The sequence below is a fragment of the Lycium barbarum genome, chromosome 10 (assembly GCF_019175385.1).
Source record: "Lycium barbarum isolate Lr01 chromosome 10, ASM1917538v2, whole genome shotgun sequence".
NCBI classification, from domain to species: domain Eukaryota; kingdom Viridiplantae; phylum Streptophyta; class Magnoliopsida; order Solanales; family Solanaceae; genus Lycium; species Lycium barbarum.
In genome coordinates, this window is record NC_083346.1 from 78771316 (window position 1) to 78785437 (window position 14122).

Here is a 14122-nt window from a genome sequence, read left to right on the forward strand (position 1 = left end):
TACCCATCCTTTCTCCGAAGTCGTACTACTCCATTTCCTCCACTCATTTCCTTATAAAACCTTCCAGTATACCTTATATACATCCTTCACTCATTAAATATACTTAATAATGCTTGCTCTTTATATTCCAAAGTGGTTTTACTTAACCCTAACTCAACGTACTTATGTTTCAAATTTGATAAGTGCTCTTCGAAGATACGGGGTGTAACAGTTTTATTCGCATTATTTTATTCCCCAAATCGTAGAAAACCGTTAAATATCTCCTCTTATCATTTTCCATCACATTAGTGAAGATTTAGCAAGATCCGAGCCCCGTAAAGCCGAGCTAGGGAAGAAAAAGGTTGTTCCTAGGGTTTCTTTGAAGGTGAGCTTGGGAATTGGAGTTAGAGTGTGATTCTTTGTATGCTAGTTCCTTCAAGATATGTATATGATTCTTACCTTTGTGTTTGAGTTATTATCAAGAATTTTAGCGGTTTTAGGCAAGGGGAATATAATTATGGAGGTGGTAAGTTAAATAAGGGTGAAAGTGAAACTAAGGGTTGTTTGAGAGAGGATTTGGAATAGACTTGGTTATATCTTGATATGTAAGTGTTGATATTTTTGTTGTTGATATTGTGGTTGATGTTGGATTGAATTGGAAGTTGAAGGATTGCTAAGTTTACAAGGGAAATGTTGTCTGCAATTCGTTAAGCTCTTTTTGTACTTAAAATGGTTAGTAAGTGAGGTAAATAGTCTAATTATGGCCTATGTTTTCTTGATTGTAGACTTACGAGTTCAAGAAGTAGAAGTTGGACGATAAGATACATATCAAGGTATGCTAAGGCTATCCTTTCTTTCATTTTGGCATGATCTTATGACATGAGCGAACAAACGTGTAACTGAGGTTCCATATTACCCTATTATTAGAAGCACTAGGAATACCTCAGCCTTTGATGATCATATACCCCTTGTTATGATTGTCCTTCTGTTCATGGGTCCTGAGATTTCGTGTAGTGATAATGTTAGCTTATACTCATGCATTGCATTCATATATTCATATATATATATATATATATATATATATATATATATATATATATATATATGTATGCACATTGACCCGTGACCAGAAGGCGTTATATACACGTATTATATGTATATGAGGTATGGGAGAAGGGATACGCGTTATATACGCATTACCACCTGATCAGCTGGTGCACTATGATGATGATGTATGGATTGGGCCGTACGTTCCTCAGCACTATTATATGATATATGGATCAGGTCGTACGTTCCTCGGCACTACTATATAGGACATGGATCGGGCCGTTCGTTCCTCAGCACTATCAGTTATATTATAACCTATGCATATCATACGCCCTCAGAGGCATCTTAAGTTAAGCAGAGTTATACAGATATGTTCAGATATTCAGTCATACAGGTGCATTCAGACAGTCAATGTAGCTTATGAGTTCAGATTTCCTTTATGATTCTTATGTATATGTTACTCTTATGGCTTACATACTCGGTACATTATCTGTACTGACTCCCCTATTGCTTAGGGGGGCTGTGTTCAAGCCCGCAGGTACAGGTAGATAGATAGACCGTCCAGCACAGTAGGACCTCCATTCAGCTATAGTCAGCGCGCTCCACTTGATCCGGAGTTGCAGTCCACTTTAGTATGCCATTTTGAGATGTATATGTATATATGGGTATAGCAGGGCCCTGTCCCGTCCTTTCTACAGTTTTTTATTCCGTTAGAGGTCTTTAGACAGTTATACTTAGTTAACACTTGATGTAGCCTTGTCGACTCTTATTCTTTTGTTGTACAGCATATGTGGCAGCCTAGTCGGCTTGCATTGTTATCTTCAGTATATATATATATATATATATATATATATATATATATATATATATATATATATATGTATGTATATATAAATACACATACGCATGCACTGACATTTGATGATTTTGATGCATATCTTATGGTATTGTTTTCGTCTAAGTCAGCATGATTCAGTCATCAGTTATGTATGGGCCACCCTATGTGCCAGTGAGCTTCAGGTACAAGTATAGGGGTGCTTGGTCGATAGTGGTCAGGCACTCATCATGACTCATCGGCTTAGGTCGTGACAACAAATATCAATACAAGAGTCAGCCAACATCGGCCCTACACCGGGGCAGAATTTTTGAGGAAACCTCAAAAATTCCCATCGGAAGCAACCAACAAAGGAGATGACGAACCCAAACCATACACTGGGGCAAAAAATTTTAGAAGACCTCAAAATTCCTATATGACGAGACGATACAAGGGTTAATCAGAGCAAGACCTGAAATTGGGGCAGAATTTTTTAGAAGGATCTCAAAAAGTCCCCAGTCTGGGGCTCAACAACGGGACCTCCTAGGAGATCGGAAGACCTCATTCAAAAAAGACATGTCATGATGTTAAAAAAAAAACAAAGATTTTCAAAGAAAACAACTCGCATTTTATAACTTTACTTTTAGATTTTTCAAAATTAGTAAAAGTTCGCTCTAAAAACCATCTCTCGATATACCAAGCCCCAAGAGGATTCGAAAGGGCATCAAGAGAAGACACCAGACAGGAGAACAACGATGCTGATCGTCCTCTTAGGAAACTAACAATTTTTCTATGGATATAGGTTTTTAAATCTGAAGGCAAGTAGGTCATCAGCCGGCTTACCCGCTACAAAGACGAAGGACAAATTCAACCAGACGTCAAACGACCAAAAGGATCATACAAGGAATGAATGATAAAGACATATTCGACCAAAAGGGTCATACAAAGAACGGATGATAAAGACGTATTCGACCAAAACGGTCATGCAAAGAACGAATGATAAAGACATATCTGACCAAAAGGGTCATACAAAGAACGAACGATCAAGACATGTCCGACCAAAAGGGCCATACAAAGAACGAGCAATAAAGACATATCATGCCAAAAGGGTCACAATGGATGAGCATAAAGACGCATTCGACCAAAAAGGTCATGACAAAAATAAAGGGGCATATCTGATCATGAGGGTCGTAGCTAATACAATGAACGAAAGAAAGATTTTCCAGTCGCAAAGGCCATATTTATCATTTGCATGCCAAAAGGTCCATTTATGCATTTAAATTGCCAAAGGGCTATTCATTCATTCAAATATCCAAAAGGGCCATTTATTCATTCAAACAGCCAAAAGGTCCAAGATCCATTCAAACAGCCAAAAGGGTTATTCATTCATTCAAACAACAAAAAAAGACATTCACTCAAATAGCCAAAAGGGCCATTCATCCAAATACCATGAAGAATATCTGCAATGTTGTCAAATTCAGGAAACTGGTACATGACCGCTAGAGAGGAGCCGGTTTGCGGAACCAGATCTAGGCAAATTGCGGAGCAAACGAGGAACTTTTTCTTACGCAGCCGGTCAGATAAGGTGCCCATGAGAATCAAGCTCTCCGGCCAGGATTTGGAAGCCATCCAATCTCAGACTCAGCCATAATTTTGTTTGTTATTTATTTTTCTTTACTAAAAATTGCGATCGGTCGGATACACATCGGGAAATTCGAAGGTATTCCTACATAAGGGGCATATTCTTCTCCAGCGAGTTGAAGTACATGTGACCTGATTCCCAGAGACCAGGGATATGTAGGAGGACTTAAGACCAGAGAGCCAGTCACACTCTACCAGCCGTTCTAAGAAATCTCAGGACTTTCCTGCCAAATCACTTAAAGTCCTTAGTTGAGTCAAACTACAAGTGGCCTGAATTCTCTTACAGCCCGAGATATATAGGAAACCCAGAAATCGGGGTCCGGCCACATATTTGAAAACTGCACAAAAACGAGAGTAGAGCGAGTCGGGTCAGTAAAAAATTAGGATTAGTCAAATTTTGTTGCTCAGGTATGGTCCCACCATCCCCAAACACCGAAGGGGTAGTTGCTGACACCTAATTTTTGACCTCTCACAATTTATTTTAACTACTCAGAGTCCTTGAATGGCAAACAAAGTAAATCATGCATTTAAAAGGGTCAAAATGATTTTTATAAAATTATTTCGGTCAATATTCACCCCCTTTCAACTGGTGAAATAATTTATGTAATATTATAAATCATCTGGAAATTTATTGGTATATTTTGTGACATTTATGAGATACTTGTTGGATTTAATCAAAGAAAAGCAATTTCAAAATAATCATTTATTTAATTTAAATTTTCAAAAATCAAATTAGCAAATATATTATTCCCTTTGAATCCAAGGAATTTGATTAATTAAAAGAATTGACCATTTTGTCCCTCAATCTTTAATTTTGTATATTTGCATACTTTTCCATAATTAATCATAATTTTTTTCTAGTATTTAATTAGGATAATGATTCAATGAGAGGGGAATTATTGCAAATTTGAGTTTTTATTATCTAATTGTTTATATTATGGCCACGATTGAGTTAGCCAATTCATGGTTTAAAGCAATTGGGCTCGTTTTTGCAAAATTAGCCTTTTAATGGCCGTTTAGCCAAATTCATTTGGCTCAAATTGACTAAGGTCATTATTGTCAAGTCAGCTTGTTAATGGTATTAACTGTTTAATTATGTCCTAATTTTGTTTTTAATTAAAATACCATGGATAATAATTGATATTTTAATTTTTGCCTATTTGTTGGGCTGCCCATTTTGCCCTTTGTACACATATATACACATGTATGCACACATATATATACATTTTGTGTGTGTTTGTGTATGTGAAAAGGCTCATTTTCATTTCTTTTGTGGCTGGCCGAGCCCAGTCCACAACAGACTTGACCCGGCCCAACCCATTAAATATATATACTACCTCATCACGAAAATCAGACCCCAAATGGGGTCTTTGCCATCCGCGGCTAGGGTATAGAACCTTAGCGCCGCCACCCCATTCTCTCCCTTTTTCTTTTCTCTTTCCTATCCCATCACCGTTTAGGCAGGACTGTAGAGGAGTGCATGAGTAAGGCGTCAACATGGCAGAAAAGGACGAAGCATTTATGGCTTTGTCCTTGTTCACAGTCCTCTACCAAGAAAAACCACCCAAACACGCCTAAGAGGTACTACCTACCCTTCTGTTTATATTTATCCTTTATTTTGTTGTATTACAAGTGGATTGGGGTGAATCCGGCTCAAATCGAGCCATTGATTGTAACCCCTTCTCATCCTATTCGTTCATTTGGTAAGACAAGTGAAAACTTGTGAAAAAACACAAGTCCCACATCAGTATCTCTAAATTTTGGGACCAATTTTGGGGTTCTATTTTATAGAACCCCAACCCTCACACTCAAAAAAACAAAAAAAAGGAGAGAACAGCAAGCTTGTATACTAAGTCTAAAACTCAAGGTTTAAATTCTGGTTAGTAAAAAAAAATTAGGTTTAAACTCTTTTTTATGTTTATGTCTTTAGTTCCAAAACTTACTTTTTCTTTTTGTGTGTTGGTGTGGTTGAGTTTGGGATGGGAAGCAAAAGGCTTCAAATTCATTCTTGATTCACGGCTGCGCCAAAAAAAGGCAACACTTTAATCTTGCTGCTTATCTTTAGTTATTTTCCAGTTTGTTTTATGATAATATCTTTTCTATCAAGTGTTCTTAGCTTAATTAGGGATAGAGTAATTTAGCATATGGTTAGACTTGTTATGAGTTTTAACTGGGTATCCCTAAACTTTATATTTGAGTTAAATCATATGCCTAATCTTGTTATAATCATTTAGCTGATTCATAGGAACCAATGGACTGTATATGTATGTTTGAACAAAATTTCTGATGGTGCTTTACTAGTAAGGATACTATAGACTTGGATGTTTATGAATGATGCTTGGATCTCTGCTTAACTGTTTATCTTTTAGTATGATGGTATAAGTTTTTTGACACAAATGACTTGAACAATTCTACAATAACATTGCTTGATCCTATTTGAATATGCAAGACTATCAATAAATGATGATGATTACCTTAAGTTGATTGTAGCATGCCATCCTGAAATCTTGCACTTTTTTTCTGAGTCAAATATGTTTGCTTATGTTATAACTAGTTGCATAGGTCCTGATCAGGCTAAGTAAAGAGTCATAGTTGTTCTAAACAAGGTCTAGTGGGTCAACATGCTCATACAGGTCTTTAAATGTGATCAAGGCATTAGAAGTCATATAAATGAGGTTTGACTACTTCTAGATGTGTGCAAGCCTAACTGAGTATTGTAAAACATGATCTAAGCATCTGAGGGAGTCTGAATAGGCTGGACTTGTGCATAAGTGTGCTTAATTCTGCTTAGGTTCTCTGAGAATGGTATAAGAGCCCGTTTGGATTGGCTTATAAGTTGCTTATAAGGTGTTTTCAGCTTTTTTGAGTGTTTGGCTGGCCAGCTTAAAGTCATTTTGTGCTTAAAATAAGCTCAAAAAAATAATTGGGCCCATTTGACTTAGCTTATCTAAAGCAGCTTATAAGCCCAAAAAAATAAGTTAGACTACCCCAACTTATTTTTTTTAGCTTATAAGCTGCAAACAGCTTATAGGCATAAGCCCATCCAAACAGGCTCTAAGTGTGGTTGTGGCATAATCTAACTAGCATGCACTAAGAATGAAATAAGCAAAGTGTCCCGGTAGGACCCTGTGAGTTAAGAATGGAAAAGCAAAGTGGTTCTTATCTCAGATGATCAAGCCTAAATTAATAGGGTGTCTTGACTACGAAGTGTCCACGTTCAAAAGAGAAATACACAGCTACCATAGAGAAATGAATGAACTAAAAGGGGGTAGTCTGGGCTCTAAGGTTGTCAAGATACCTTGCTTGACCTTACCATGTCCTGTTGTGCATGGATCATTTTAGAATGGGAAAGGGGGGGGGGGGGGGGGGGAGAATTCTAACAAGCCTTTAAGTAGGATAGCATGCTGTATATGTGGTTTCATCCCTGACTAACCATAGGACCTTAGGAAATTTCCTTGGTTGTCATTCTGTCTATTCAAAATAAGACTTGCATGACATCCCCCGAAAGATAATTTGAATACTTGTTAATACCAGGAAACCTCTCTGTGATTGCATGTTTTCCTTTTAATTGTGCCGGATAATCTGATTGGATATGCCAAAAAAGGGTTTGGTAAATGTAAGTGCATTTGAATAAAATTCAAAACCTGTTCTTTTCTTTTAAAACATGTGTAAAGAATGTTTGGCTTAGTTTAAATCTGGCTAAGTATGACTGGAGTTTTCTTTTGGCTAAATATGTCTAAATGTGTGCTTGAAATGACCTAGATATGATTGTGGAATGGTTTGCTATCACAAACTTAAGTAAAAGAATGTGATATAGGCAGAGGTCGTTGATAATGATATGAATCAATGGCTGAAGGTAAACCTCTGCACTTGTATTGTAAAATCTGGTCTAAATAACCTGGAAAGAAAAACTAGAAGAGTTAAGAAACACTTCACTTGGCCTGCTTATCATCAAGACTGTTTGAACTGGATGATGTGTGAAATTAATTCTTTGTAATCCCTAAAAGATAGACATTTTCCCTCTTATAAGCAATTTGAAATCTGAAACATGAAGAAGAGAAAGGAATGGATAAGTAGGAAACCCTCTGACCCCTTCATGCATTATCCTTTTTTCCCATCCTTGTGTATGATTTTGACTCTTTCTTTTGACTAAGGTTATTCAAACTGATAGTTAGCACAAACTAATCATGGTTATTTTGAAAGCTGGTATCAATAAGAAAGTGATACTGCATGCTCAAAAAGGTGAAAATGATTAGGTATTCAGAAATGATATGCTCGTTATGGTTTTATCTTTTGCTTTATCTTAAAAGGTATGTCTTAATCTGCATGTCTATATGGTCTGCCCTTTATTCTTTATCTCTGGTCCTGATGAGAGAGATTCAAAAATAGCTTCAGTGATTAAAATCCCGGGCTCATTTGATAGGAACTAGGGCTGTTCACAGTTTTGGTTAAAACCAAAACCAAACCGAAAATTTAACCAAACCGAATAAAATAACCGACATTTGGTTTAGTTTGGTTTGGTTTGGTTTTAAATTTGAAAAACCGATAATATTTGGTTTGATTATCGTTATAGTAAAAAATAACCGAATAAATAACCGAACCAAACCGATAATTATATACATAAAATTTATAATTATTTATATGTATAATATTAGCTTTTCATAAATAATTAAAGATATTTTATACCTTTTAATTATTAATTTAATTTTGGTCTACTTATTTATAAGGCCCATGTCTTAAAAGAATATGTCCAACAATCCAAGTCCAACTCTAATAAGTCGTAAGCATAAGGGTTGTTTGTATTTTGAAACCTCTGTTTGACTTGTTCTTTTTAAATCTAAACTACGTTGCAAGTTTGGTCCACCTGATTTGCCAACAGCGTGTCTTTCCCTCAATATGCAGCAAAGTTCATCCTTGTGGGCTATGAGGAAAAAAGAGTTTCATAAGAAATTTGAAGAATGTAAAGAGAGAATATTTGAATTATCACGGCTAGTCATAACCCGAAAAAACCGAACCAAACCGAACCAAACCGACAATAACCAAACCGGTGGTTATTATTTTACTTGGTTTGGTTATGGTTTTAGACATTTAAAAACCGACTAAATTGGTTTGGTTATGATTTTAACCAATAACCGACCCAAACCGAACCATGAACACCCCTAATAGGAACAGCTCATTTAGGTCAGTATCAACTAGGTATTTAACTAGGGTTCAACTTAAGGATATGTGTTAGGTTAATCTTAACTATAGAGTCTCTAGTGGTTATCACTAAGGCATGAGGATGTGGTGAAGGGGTTAAGGGTGTCTCAGGAGAGTAAAAGGTGAGCTTAGGCATGAGTTGGAAGTGATGACCAATGGAACTTTTGCTCCCTTTTTACTGGAAGTAAGATTCAGGAAAGGGTTGGGGAAGTGATGACCCTTCACCCTGTCCTGCTTCTCTTTCAGGACCCTGAGGTCATTTTTCCCTCCTACGCTTCATTCCTATGGATATAGGACTCATAAGGGCTCTATATTGGTTAAGAAAAAACTTAACATTATCTGGGAAAGTCTTAGGACGCCATGTTTGTTTTAAAGCAGAAGTAAAGAATAGGGTCAGAGTCTTGTCATGATCAGTATCCTAAGTTAAATTAACCTGTAAAATGATAGTTGTCTCTGTTGTTAGTGCCTGATTTGGTTAAATAATAAGGGGAGAAGGTCTTAATGTGTGTATATGTGAACTCTGAATCACATGACCTAGGGAAGCCTTTTAAAGGGACCTTAGAATGGGGGATGGAGAAGAACCAAGTACGACTTGATTCATGGTATCTTTCCCCCCAAAATAAGAGGTGCCATGGCATGCCCTTAGGTCCATGGGATGTGTGTTTGCTGACTACATGCTATTTGGTCCTTTATTCTTATCATTAAAACCAGAGATTGCAAGAGAATGAATCTACCAAGTGATCAAGAATGGCTAGCATAGTTAGAGAAAGGGACCATCAACTTAAGAACACTAATTCTCAGAAAAGGGAAAGGAGTTGACTAAATTAAAGCCTAAACAGTAGCCCTTTCTACTTAAAAAAGGAAAAGCATTGAATCTAAGCCAGTTGACCTATGTGCATTTTGTGCTATCTCTCTTCTCAAGTGTTGCCGGAACTGGATATCATGGTAGTCTTTTTCCTCTTTCTCATTTGGCTTAAGGCTGGGTGCATATGTAGCCTGTATCCCTTTGCATTTGCTTACACCAATTTGACTGGGACTTGAAGGAAATTCTTGTGCTACCTTGAGTGTCTACAGCTTATTTGAACGTTGTTCTGCCTTGTGTTGTGCCTCCTTATTCAAATCATAGGTTTTATACTTGATTTCCTGTTTGTTGTTAACATGGCAAACTCTTCTCCATGACCCCTTTGTGTCTTCTTTGAGTTTGATTCCCACAAGGAATTTGGCTTCCCTATTCTCATTATGAAGTAGTTAACATGCTCAATTAAATTTCCCTGTGTGCTGTTGTGCTAACTGTTAATGCTTAAGGACTTACTGAATTTGTGTGAGTAGCCCATCTGCCTAGTGTTGAATAAACTAGCTTGAACTTGAATTTGCCTTTGTGTGGGAAGAGTATCATTACTTGTAAAATTTGAGATAGTTGTTTAGACTGTTAGTAGGACTATTGGTTCAAAACACGTTTAAAGCTAGATTAAACATAAAAGGCAGATTAAGTCATTGAGAAAGGAAGAAGTATACATAGGATATACACTTAACATACACATACCATAGACACACCAGTAAAACATTAGAGGAGGACAGTTGCGTTTTTGTGAATGCCTTGGGCCTTAGTCCTGGGCCAATTTAACTCAACAAGCAATTGGGCTCAGCCCATTTCAAAATCTTAAGAAAAGATTATAGATCAGGCCTAATTAGAAATAGGAAGCAAAGGAAATAGGATATGGCCCGGGTAAATTTTCCCTTTTAAACGCAAACTGTGGGCTGTATGATTTGGCATAATGTGTATATATATATATATATATATATATGCTTCCTTTATATATGTGTGATAAGATCAGTCAATTGAATCTAACCAGGGTTTTTTTTTTCTCCTCTTTCACTGCATTGGCCATTTAGGCCTGGTCAAACCAAGTATGTTGGGCTGAGGCCCAACAGACCAATTCTTTCAATATTAACGGACAAGTCCAAATGAAAAAAGGAATCCATATCGGAGAAAACGAATTGAAGGCCCAGCCATGGGTGAAAATGGCCAACTAGGGGCTTGGTACGCCCCTAGCCTAACTCTTCCTTTTTTTATTTTTATTAAAATCTGTATTGTATTCATTGTACTTGTAAAAACTTGCATTATAGTGGAATCCTTATGTTATGAACTAGACATCTTAGGATAACGGTGCTTATGCCGTTAGATGACTTTAGGTCCCCAAGTGATTTTTCAAAATCCGCCAAAACACAATGGTTCTCAAATGCGATAAAAATGGTTGAGCTAACGATTTTATGCAAAGCTCGGATAGGAAATGGCAATGATTTTGCAAACCCAGATTTAGTGTATGGATTTTCGAAGCTTAAATGAACAACAAAATAAAACAGTTTTGATACAAGTTCAAAATGGATATAAAAGGTTTCAAAATCCACAAATATTATGTCATTTCTCTAAGCAAATCAGCTCAGCTTTGCAACAGAATAGTTGTATTTACGAAGTGAACACCAGTTTTGGACACCAATTGAATAGGAGTGAATTGATTTTGGGCCAAGCCCAGTAGTGAAACCAAAGATTTTGGGAGGCAAAACCCACTTAAAATTTACACTACTTTGGGCCACGGCCCTATTTTTAAAAGGAGAAAGAAAGATGGTTTTGGGCTTAAGCCCAATTATCAGACAAACAGTCATGTTCACATATATGTACACGAACTTATAAGAGTAAAATTAAACCACCTTTTTTATGAAATTGGATATATTCAAAATGAGTGAAATAATGTTTGTAAATACGAAGTTTAAAAAAGGACTTTCTAACGTATCATATGGATTGACCCGAAACAAAGTGTGTAATTAAAACATGGATATATATATATACACTTATACATGCATATACATTTTCAACAGCCAAAACATTTTTTTATACTTTACACGATAAAATACACTATCCATATATAAAGGAGCCTATTATTACCCTGATATTATAAATTCGAGCCTAAAGTACCCTATATATAAGGGGAATGCATTCAATTTTCTGGAAAAAAAATGACAATAATGACAGTCATTTATAAAATGCAGGATATTGAATACTAAATAAGCAGTTTAAGCAGACAGCCACACATTGGAATTTGAAGGTCAACTGTATAGTAAGGATCCTTAATACTAGGATGCCTAATACTTTTCTTAGGGAATCACCAGAACCCTTACCTAGAACTTTGGATTACGAAGGATTTTTCATGGTGTTTAAATAAACCCTTCACTACCAGTTTTCCTAATTTCCTAAAAAATTAGGTAGTGACACTTTTTCAAAACAATTCTGAAAGAGCACCAACAAGTTCTTAGTAGCTTTTCGAGCGTTAACCCCGCCTGCGAAATGCGAACAGTTACAGAGCTTAGTATAACATTTCACCCTTAGACTGAGGGTTAGTTCGAGCGTCCTATTCAGGTCCTTGAGGATATTTTGCAGGCCTGTGTGTTTGATTTTGGTAGTCATTGGGATCCGTACTTGTCTCTGGTGGAATTTTCTTATAACAATAGTTACCATTCGAGGATCGAGATGGCACCATTCGAATCATTATATAGTAAGAGGTGTCGTTCCCCGGTTAGTTGGTTTGCTGCATTTGAGGTTAGGCCTTGGGGTACAGACTTGTTGCGGGATTCATTGGGCAAGGTCAAGTTGATTTAGGAGAGACTTCTCATAGCTCAGAGTAAGCAAAAGATTTATGCTAATCGGAAGGTTGGCGACTTGGAGTTCATAGTTAGTGAGCGGGTTTTGCTGAAGGTTTCACCCATGAAAGGTGTGATGAGGCTTGGGAAGAAGGGCAAGTTGAGCCCCAGGTACTTTGGTCCTTTTGAGATTGTTCAGCATATTGGTGAAGTAGCCTATGAGTAGGCTCTGCCTCCTAGTTTGTCAGGTGTTCTTCCCATGTTCCATATTTCTATGCTCAAGAAGTATCATTTGGATGGTTCTCATGTGATTTAATGGGATTAAGTGTTGAGTGATTAGAACTTGACTTTTGAGGAAGAGCCAGTTGCTATTTTACATAGACAGATCCAGAAGTTGAGGTCCAAGGAGATTGCTTCGGTAAAGGTTCAATGGAGGCATCGTCTAGTCGAGGAGGCTACTTGGGATACTGAGTCGGACATGCGAAGTAGATATCCCAAGGTTTTTGGCGATTCAGGTATTTCCTTTCTCTTTTATGTTTGAGGACAACATGTTTTCAAGTGGTGGATGATGTAACAATCCGTTAGGTTGTTTTGATTGTTTAGCCTATTTTACCTTAAATGACCCTTCCTACCAGTTTCTTTATGGTATATTTGACTTGCGAAGATGAGTGGTGCAATTCCCTAGGCTTTTTGGTGAGTTTTGGTTAGAAAAGGAGTTTTTGGAAATCCTTAAGGAATGGGTTGACCATAGTCAACATTGGGGGCAAATGAGTCTTTTTGGAAGTTTCATCAATTTCATTAGGTCCGGGATATCGAGTATTGATATAGGCAATGCGTCCACCAAACAGTATATTAGGGACCTAGTTGTGTAATAGTTCCCTTTTGCAATGCAGTAAGTAAAGAAGGTATTTTTTTTACCGTGAAAAAATCCTTGCTTAAGGGATTAAAAATCACGACCTACCCCAGTAGGATTTCAACTCCATTACACGAGCAACTTTAGATTACAACCTATTGTAAGCTAGGAACTAACTCCCATAATCCCTCAACTCTTACAGTAGTAGCAACCTAGGAACTAACTCCCGTAGTCCCGCAACTTTTACAATACACTGATTGCAAACACCACCATCTGACTGACTCTAGCCAAGGACACTAAGGTTGACTACCTCTAGCCAAACCCAACTATTACACCTAAGACTACACACTAGCTAAGGGTACCACTTAATAGATTGAAAGGTAAACTGCTTAACAACTACTAAGAATTTGAAATACCTACAACAACTTCTTATAAGAGAAGAGTAGGTTTACAATTTAAAGCACAAACGAAAAAAATGCATACAACAACCTAAAGAACATAGACAATATCTTATGTCTGGATCAAGTTCTTCAGCCTATAGATGGCTTTGTTCTTGAGAGATCTTGAGAAACTTGCATCGGCTGATTTTGCACAATTTGATTAGGTATTTCAAGTCTACCAAATATGTTGCCATCATATTGTATATATAGGGGGAGCATATGGGGTGAGAAGAGACCACTCTTCAATTTTAACCAAAAGCATGGGCCAGCTCAACTGTTGTACTTGTGCAATGAGTAGCTTGGCTTTACAGCTATCTCTGCTTACCGTGCAATGTGCACAGATAGCAGATCACAGACCAGGTCTCTATCTGGTGATGAATCAGTTTGACAATCATCAAAACACAAATGCACTTGGGACAATCAAGTATGACTTGGTTGAGTAGTCGGTTCAGTTTTTGAGGAACTCGGAGTCTTTTGGAACTTTGGTTGGAATTTTGACTTTTAAGAGAATTG

General features: G+C 37.1%; 1 long non-coding RNA gene across 1 annotated transcript; it reads left to right on the plus strand.

Annotated features, from left to right (window-relative positions):
- Positions 1-4855: 4855 nt before the first annotated feature.
- Positions 4856-10827, plus strand: LOC132615361 (uncharacterized). The gene is made up of 2 exons (XR_009572665.1): positions 4856-5062; positions 10574-10827. It is a non-coding gene; the product is annotated as an uncharacterized LOC132615361 (long non-coding RNA).
- The last annotated feature ends 3295 nt before the right edge of the window (positions 10828-14122 follow it).